We start from the raw sequence: 9,139 nt of genomic DNA, 5'->3' as shown, positions 1-9,139 counted from the left end.
GTCCTTGGAGAGGTGTATGCCAAGACAATAGTAGATGTGTACGAGATTTACTGATAGGAATGTCTAAGAAAAGGGAGAAAGGTCAGAGATGTGGAAAGGAACGAGCGAAGGAAGGGAGGGTTGATTGGAAAGGTGTCAATATTTCTTCAAATATTGCCTTAATATTTGAAGAAAATTTTGACCAGACTTATAGGAAACCTGCAAAGCAGAGCTATTTTTCTTGGGATGAGCAGCGTTACTGACCCTGCCGTGCTCCATCATTGTCTGGGAGTAGCATGACATTAGCTTGACCTCAACAAAAACATAGACCCAGAGGCTAGCAACTGGGACCATCAGTCAGCAGTGCTTCTCTCCGCAGGAGGTGTGCAAGCTCCATTTTCATGGCCACTACAGATAGTTTGAGTACCTTTGTCAAAAAAAATCAAAGGACTATGGGTTTTGAGTATATTTCTGGGCATTGTAGTGTGCCATTGCTTTCTCATTCTAGCAATTCCACAGTTTTGATTACTAGTGCATTCTGTAAGTCTTTGAACTCAGGTACTGTTAACTCTCCAATGTGTTCTTATTCATATTTGCATTGGATGTTCTATGTTCTTTGCATTCCCATCTGCATTTCAGAATAAACAGCCTGTCAATTTGTCTGAAAAAAAAAAAACCTGTTCTCTGGGATTTTGACTGGAATGGCATTGAAAATGTAGCTTATCTTGGGAGAGAATTGAGATCTTAACAGTATTGAGTCTTCTGATCAGTAAACATGTTTTATCTCTGATTAAGTCTTCTCGAATTCTTCTCAGCTATGTTGTATAATTTCCAGTGTAGAAATATTACATGTCTTAAAAGATTTTTTTCTGAAATATTTTATTTCTTGGCAGTGCTTATTTTAAAATAATTTTTATCTTTTACATTTTCTTTTTTAAGATTTATTTACTTGAAAGGCCAAGTTGCATGGGAGGAGGGATAATTGCTGAGGGGGAGGTCTCCAGTTTGCTGATTTATCCCCAAACGGCCTCACTGGCCAGGACTAGACCAGACCAAAGCCAGGAGGTTCTTTCAGATCTCCCAGGTGGATTCAGGTGCCCAAAGACCTCCTGAGCCATCTTCTGCTGCTCGCCCAGGCACATTAGCAGGAAACTGTATTAGAAGGAAGTAGAGCAACCAGGACTCAAACTGCCACCCCTGCGGGATGCTGATATTGCTACTGGTGGCAGCTTATCCCATCACGTCAAAACACAAGCCCCAGTATTTATATCTTTGAAATTTCATTTTGTAGTTGCTTTCATTTAGTTTACAGGAGCACAGTTGGCTTTTGCACATTGATGTCCTTCACATTTGCTAAAACTCACTAGCTTCCTTAGAAAGTTAAGTGTAAATAGTCATGTCGTTTCTATATTCTAAAAAGTACTTCCTTTCTGGTCCGTATCCCTTTCATTTCTTGTTCTATGACTCTGGATAGGACTAGCAGTGCAGTCTTTAATGGGAATAAGATCCTGTCCTAGTGGGGAAGTGTTTTGTATTTCACTATTAAATATTATGTTAGCAAATTGAACAAGTTCTCTTCCAGTCCAGATTGGCTGAAATGTTTTAATTGATTTGGGGTTAGTTTGTCAGATACTCTTTCTATATCTACTAAACTGATGATATGAGTTTTCTTCTTTATTACTATGATGGATTACAGTAATTGTCGATATTTTTATTAATTTTGCATTTCCATAATAAACCCTTACTTGGCCATGGTCCTTTTACATATTGGTAGATTTGATTTGCTAATTATTTTGCAGACATATTTATTGATTTGAAAGGCAAAGTTAGAGAGAGTGAGGAAAAGACACAGAGATCTCCTATCTGCTGGTTCATTCCCCAGAATGCCACATCAGCCAGGGTGGGGCCAGCCCAAAACCAGGAGTTTCACCCAGGTCTTCCACATGGGTGCCAGGGACCCAAGCACTTGAGCCATCCTCTGTGTCTCTTCCCAGCATAGTTAGAAGGAGCAGGACCGGAAGTGGAGCAGATGGGACTTGAACCAGTGTCCATAAGGGATGCTGGCACTGTAGCTGACATCTTAACCCACTATATCACAGTGCCAACCGCCATTTGCTAATAATTTGTTACAAGTTTTTATATTGCCTTCCAGGAGAGATAATAGGTTTTTTTGTCTGTCAGATTTTTCTATTGGTGTCATTCTGGTGTCATCAAAGTATTCCTCTTCTGTTTATGAGGGTTGGTATAAATTGGCATTGTTTCTTTTTTTAATTAATGATAAAACTCACTAATAAAACCATTTGAGCTTATAGTTTGGGGGTTTTTTTTGGTTCTTTGTTTGTTTTTAGAAAAGACTTCACTTCCTTAATATGTATTAGGTACCTGAGATTTTCAGTTTTGTCCATTGCTTCTGAATTAATAAACTTACTATCATAGTTATTTATAACATGCCTCATTGTCCTTTGCCTGTCTGTAAGGTTTCTTTTTATTTACTATCCTTGGAATTTAAAGGACTTCTCTCTACAGTTTGGTAATTTGCATCAGTTTTGAAACATCATTGTCTCTTAAAGATTGTCTGTCCTACTTAATTTTTTTTTTCCTCCTAGAATTTCAATTACCCATGCATTAGGATGACTGTTCATCTTTGTTTTCCATCTTTTTGTCTGTTTCCTTTGGATTTTTTTTTCTTTTTCTATAATTCACTTAATCTGCATCAAATCTGCTGTTGTATCCATTGAGCTCCTACTTTCTGTTATGTGTTTATCATTTCTAGAACTTCTAATTTTTTTTTTAAGTTTGTGGTTCTTTATCATCAGAAGCATCTTGGATCTCCTTGAGAGTAGCATGGATAGTTGTTTCGTAGCCTGTATCTGACCACTCTAATATCTAGGGTCCTGTTCTGGAAGGATGAATTGCAGCTCTTACAAAAGCTGTCCCCTTAGGATTTCTGTCTCAAGGAAGCAGATTGACCTGGCTTTCTGCAGTGGCCAGTTCCACACTCCGGTACCCACGACCCTAGCACCAGGAGGGTGAGAGAGGCGGTACATGCTTTCTCAGTAGCTGCCTCACAAGTCAGTACTCTCATTTCTCACCCGAAAAAAGTGACTCTCAACATGGAGCCGTCCAACACCCACAAAGCTTAGCCTGATAGTTCTTGACTGTCTTATTATCTCCCAAATGGTTTAATATCTGGATCTGTTTTGTCTCATGTCTCCCATGGTCGCCAACAAGAGGGTAGGGAAAAATGACCTACTCCACTCTATGGGAAAAAAATATCAGCTTGCCCGCTTATCAACAGAAAGAAAATTAATGTAAGGTCTATTTTCGGTATTCAGTAAAAGGAAATAATAGCCAGCCATTTTTCCATCTAGAACTTGAGTTGCATAAAATGCAGAAGTTCCAAGTTTTCACTAAATTCTTGAAGCTCACAGTTAAACTGTTGGTTGCATGCAGCTGCATTTAAAGGAACGTCAAAACAAAAAGAATCTGTGAACAATCCAAGTTATTTTTAACTAACAAAGGAAAATGTTCAAAAGCATGAAAACAAAGGCTTATGTAACAGGAGACAGTGCATCCCTGGAGTATTTTGAAGAATTAAACAAAAAAAAAAAGAGAAGTGACAGACATGTCAAATGGCTCCTAATTTACTGCTCAGGGACTTACTAGATGATATTTGAAGTTGTGCAACTTGTAAAATCTTATCATAAATCACAATTCCCCAATGATTCTCCACTTTAAACATTCTTACCTAAGGGAGAGCAAGTGTGTTAGAAGTGGTTATTTACATTTCAGTTCTATTTTTAGTGACAGAATCTTTATTGATTACAAATATCATAACAGGAAACTGATAATGGCCAGAAGGGAGGGACTTTGTCTCATCTTTCTACTCCTTGTTGTTGGAACAACGCCTGTCAAAGTAAAATACTAACTATGTAGAAACCCTTAGCTCCAACTGGTTTGCATGAAGACCGAGTATGAAGTGGGTAGAATCGAGCTGGACTACAACACCCATTGGTTCACAAGGAAGACAGGGCTGGAAGCCGAACGGACCCAGCAATCGCAACGACCAGCATATGCATAAGCTGATTGGTGTGACAACAGTGTTGGAGTCTGTACTAGCAAACTCACTCAAGAATCAGATCTGGGATCAACTCAGATGAAGTTTCTTTGGATATTTCTCGAACTGAACTGCTGATCTTGGAACCCCAACCATCAAGAGACTGTCAGCCAGTAGACTCTGAATAGGTTTCATTACGTTTGGGACGGAGAGATTGGCAGCAATCCAGAACTGATGAACTATCAAAACTGTATGAGCAGGACCCTTGGAGCGCGCCTCATGTTGGGGATCGGGGATGGGTGGGAGGTAGGGTGGGGCTTTCCCCTTTGTTACTCCCCTAACCCTAGATACATGGCAAAATGATTATATTAGTGTGGAAACAATGATATTACCCACTTTCACCCTGTAGCCCGTGACCCTTTATACCCTAATGAACTAAGATTATTAAAAAAAAAAAAAATTAAAAAAAAAAATAAATAAAAAAAAAAAAAAAAAAAAAAAAAAGAAACCCTGAGAAATAACTCGTTCTGGAAGGATCTCCTTTTCGATGCCAGAGTTGTGCCATAGCAGGTAAAGCCACTGCCTGCAACGCTGACAACCCAGAGGGGCACTGATTCCTGAACTGACTACTCCACTTCCTTCCCAACTCCGTGTTAATGGCCTGGGAAGAGCAGCAGAAGATGGTGGAAGACTTCAGCCTGGCCCAGCCCTGGCAGTTACGGTCATCTTGCGGGGTGGACCAATGAGTGGAAGATATCGCTCCATCTCTCCTTCTCTCTCTGCAACTCTGCCTTTCAAATAAATACATTTTAAAAGTACAGGGGGAAAAATAGCTTTTCCTATAACTTAGGGCTAAAATTCTACATACTATGAAGAACACCTTCCCACCATGACCCCACCAACTGCCTGTTGTTTGTGCCAGGCACTGTCTTACATGGTTTGCATTCTTGTTCTGCTTTAATCCTCTCAGCTGTAAGGTTAGAGAGGAGATAGTTTTATCTGCATTTTGTGGGGGAAGGACCTGAGGGAGGTTCAGAGTTGTGACTTGGCCCCTAGTTTTTCTAGGATAAGAACTAAATGGAATCCAGGTCGGTCTGATTCCACAGCCCATGTTGTTACCAAAAGCTACATGAATTCCTCTCCCTTTTGAAAAAGAGTATTCTAGACATCACTTCCTTTTTTTTTAATTTAAAATTTATTTTTAATTTTAGATGATGTTAACATAGGGTTAGGGGAAATTGGGTGTGATCATAGTTTCCATATTCTGTTTCTCCTTGCTTGGGGTTGGGGGAGTATATAGAAAAACTTAAGTCATGTCATGAAAATAGTACTCTACTTTGAGCAATTTTACTAGTCTAGTGTTAGTTACAATGCACAAGAACACAGAAACTGGTATTTGTGTTTTCTTTTGGTGACATGGCTTTAATTCTTGGAAACTTGTCTCACTTGGAAAATAAGGCGTAGTCTTGAACCATCATAGAGAGTGAAAGGGACGTTGACCAGCAGTGCTTTAGAATGTGATCCTGTCTGCTGTAGCCAAGTCCATGGTGGGAGAGGCTCGGCTAGGAGCGAGATGTGGTGACAGGCTTTGTCCTGAGCTTGGTGCCTTTGGGCAGATCCATTCTGTCTTGGTGCTACCTTGGTTTATGCATTTCCCAGTGGGTCTGTAAGCAGCATGCTGTCATCTGGATATTAGATTGGGTGCCCCCAAAGGCTTTGGTTTCTGAAGTCTTAATGACAGCAACAGGTCAAAAAAACTAAGCTAAAACTGTACTCCCAAGGATCGTGTCTTTTCTGTTAGAAGTCAATGAGTACATTTGATTATCATCATCATTATTATTGACAAACAGAAGTCTATTGCAGGGACTCCTGGAAAGGGCTGTGGGTTGGGGCCCTGGGCAGAGGTTAGGAGGGCAGGCCTTCCGGGTCCCCCTGCTGCTTCTGGGCAATCAGCTGCTGCCGCTCTGCGACCTGACGCACAGGCATCAGGACCAGGCTCTCCTAGTTCCTCTCCGACAGCAACAACACCGAGCCCTTGGCCAGTCCTGGGTGGCTGGGGCCTGCGGCACCCTGGGGCTGTCTCTGCAACCAGGAGATCTTCGATGGGTTATCAACCGGGCCCATTTAATTCCGCACAGCCAGTTCTGGTGCCCTGACAGTCACAAACTCCACCACAGCCATGCCTGGCCTCTTACTGGAAAGCAAGAGGTAGAGAACGTGCTTTTGCAGAAGCTGCAGGAGGATGTCTTTGGGGTACCCGCCATGAGATTCATCCTCCTTGCCCTTCCATTTCAGCTTGAGTTTGGAGGTTCCTTGGGCTTCAGCATCTTCAGCCTTTCTTCTCAGCCTCTGCTCCCACTCCTGGATCAGCCTCTGCTGTTCTTGCAGCAGCCGGGGGGCTTTCCTCTCAGAGGCGTTTGATTCTGGTGCTGTGGCTCTTGGTCTCCTCCTCCTGTGCCTACTGTTCCAGCGCCTCTAGGTCATTTTCCTTCTTTTCTCATTAGGCTTTTGGGTCCTCGGCTGCCTACTTCCTGGCTGTCTTGACCTTGTCAAAGGCAGCCCTGACTGTGGCATCAATGCAAAAGCCTGGGGGAGCAGGTGGAAGAGTTGGGCTGCTTTGGGACTGTCGGGATTTTTGTCTGGGTTGACAGGGGGAGCCTTCTGCCGATAGGCCTTCACCTTTGTCCTCAATGCCTAGTAGTGCACTGATCCATCCATGGTTCCAGCCCGAACTTGACAAGGGCTTTGTTTTAAAAACGCTGCTGTCCTGGCCTCTTTCTGTGAGGGCTCTCCGCCGGTCACACTTTCCGTTTTCAAGTCCTTGTTCACTGGTAAACTTGGGGCACTGAGTCAATAGTCATAAGTGTGGACAGCTGATTGACATCACTTACATTTTGAAGTGATACTCATGTAATACTTAACAAGGAATTATAGCTGTTTATGTCACTATCCTTTATTAGAGTAGACTGAGAATTTTGAGAACTGTGTTTTTTCTATTTTTGTAGCCCCAGTTTTAGCCGCAGTTTAAAGCACACTTTCAATAATTACTTGTTACAAATAATAGAAAAATTGAATTTATTAGTGTCATTATTATCAGAATTAGTTACTATGAGATTCTAAAAACAAATTACCTAAAAATAGATTATTGTGATGAATGTAGCCCAAAGGGTAGTGTTTGCATTATCATACCTGACCATTGCTTTCATTGAAAAAAAATTCTTAATATTTGTTTTTTGCTTTGTCCACTCATTTCATTCATTCACTTAAGGGACATAAACTTAATATTTGCCTGCAAAAATGAGGAACACAGATCTGAAGTGGCTTGCAGCCACTTTTTCCTAAAGATACTAGCATAGCTGTGCCTGTTTTAGGAAGGGTGAAATTTTTTTCTTATGAAATTTGTTAGAAATTTGAGACTGAGACTCTTACTATGGAAAATTATCTGACTTTAAACAATCCTCTACTGTACTGTGCTATTTATGTTGACTGGGCAACGTGATTGACACCTTGTTTGGACCAAGAATAGCAGGTAACTGTGGTTGGCTTCTGTCCACTTGTAGGTTCACTTAACTTTGTTAGTCATGGAGGGAGAAAGAAAAGCCTGTCATTTGCCCAGTGGTTGTCAACCTGGCTCATCCTAGGATCACCCATGGAAGTTTTACAAACTTGTCAGCTCTTATCTCATTACCTATGTCTCTTTTGCTGGTTTTTATTTCTTCTTCCAGGATCCATTTACCTGCATCCCAGACAGCTCTTGTCTCGCAGCTCTTGGATAGCACTTCCAATGCTGATTCAGTTCGGAGTTTCTGCTGTCTTTGAAGTTCACTGATCATTTCTTTGGCTGTGTCAAGTCCACTAATGTCAAGAACATTCAACATCTATGCTACCAAACTTATTTCTAGCATTTCCATTTTATTTGTTCTTAACTATAGGAATGAATCCTATAGTTTAATGTACAGTTCTTATGTAGGTTATTATATATACATGCATTTCTTACATATATATAAGAATAAATCATTTCTCTACTGAAGCTCTTCTTTTGGTATTTTTTCCCCTGGAGTGTTTAACATAGCGATCATTGTTGCCTTAAAATATCCTGTCTGATAGTCCTAAGAATAGTCATACTCTAATCATCTTTGCAATTCTGATAAGTGTTAAACAGTATCCTTTTGTTTATCATTTCATCCACATGCTTTTGGGGGCATTTATTTCTCTGACTCTTGTCTGTCTCTATTTTTAGGAGAATATCTGTAGTTTTCTTATTGATTTATACTTCACAATATGAACTATAAATATCTTCAACCAATCCATAGTTTCTCTTTTGAGTCTGAGTTTCAGCACACGATTATAAATTCTAATATGCAGTCAAAAATCACTGCCATTTTTATGGTTTGCATTTTTCATATCTGATTAAAAACATTTTTTTTTACCCAGAAGTCATAAAGATTTTAATACAATTTCGTCTAAAACTGTGAAAAGCTTTTCACATTAAATCTTTAGCCATCTGGAATTTGTTTTTGTTTAGAATATGAGATAGGAAATTTACTATTATTTTTCTTTACAAATTAGAAACTGTTGTGCAGTACTTCCTGGCCCCACTGAATGGTTAATGACACTTCTCATTTATCAGATTCCCATGAATACGTGAGTTGGTAGTTGATTAATCTACCTGTACAACAACGCTTCACCTCCTAATTATCATAGATGTCTAAGTTTTGATTTCTGCTAGGCCAAATTTCCAAAATTTAAGGGTAATTTTTCAAGTACTATCAATACTATTTTTGATATTTTATTTTATATATACACAGTTAGAGCGTGATTCCAGTTTTTGTGTGTGCGTGTGTGATTGATTGATCATTTAAAAGGCAGAATGACAGCAGAGAGAGCTCCTTCATCTGCTGGCTTACTCCCCAGATGCCTGCCGTAGTCAGTGCTGGCCAGGCTGAAGGCTGGGTACAGTTCTTCATGTGGGTCTCAGGGATCCAGGCACTCAAGCCGTCACGTGCTGCCTCCCACGGTGCATGTTGGCAGACAGCTGAGTGACAAGTGGGTGTCCCAAACAGGGGTTTAATGTTAGGGAGTGTCCTAACTCCCACTCCCATA

General features: G+C 40.5%; 1 pseudogene; it reads right to left on the bottom strand.

Moving 5' to 3' along the window:
* Positions 1-5,941: 5,941 nt before the first annotated feature.
* On the bottom strand, positions 5,942-7,914 carry LOC121158659 (annotated as a pseudogene).
* Positions 7,915-9,139: the final 1,225 nt, after the last annotated feature.

Source organism: Ochotona curzoniae, unplaced genomic scaffold, assembly GCF_017591425.1.
Source record: "Ochotona curzoniae isolate NIBS_2020 unplaced genomic scaffold, NIBS_Ocur_1.0 contig_3819, whole genome shotgun sequence".
Taxonomy (NCBI): Eukaryota; Metazoa; Chordata; class Mammalia; order Lagomorpha; family Ochotonidae; genus Ochotona; species Ochotona curzoniae.
The sequence above is the reverse complement of the archived record's forward strand: the minus strand, read 5'-3'. Positions and strand labels throughout refer to the sequence as shown.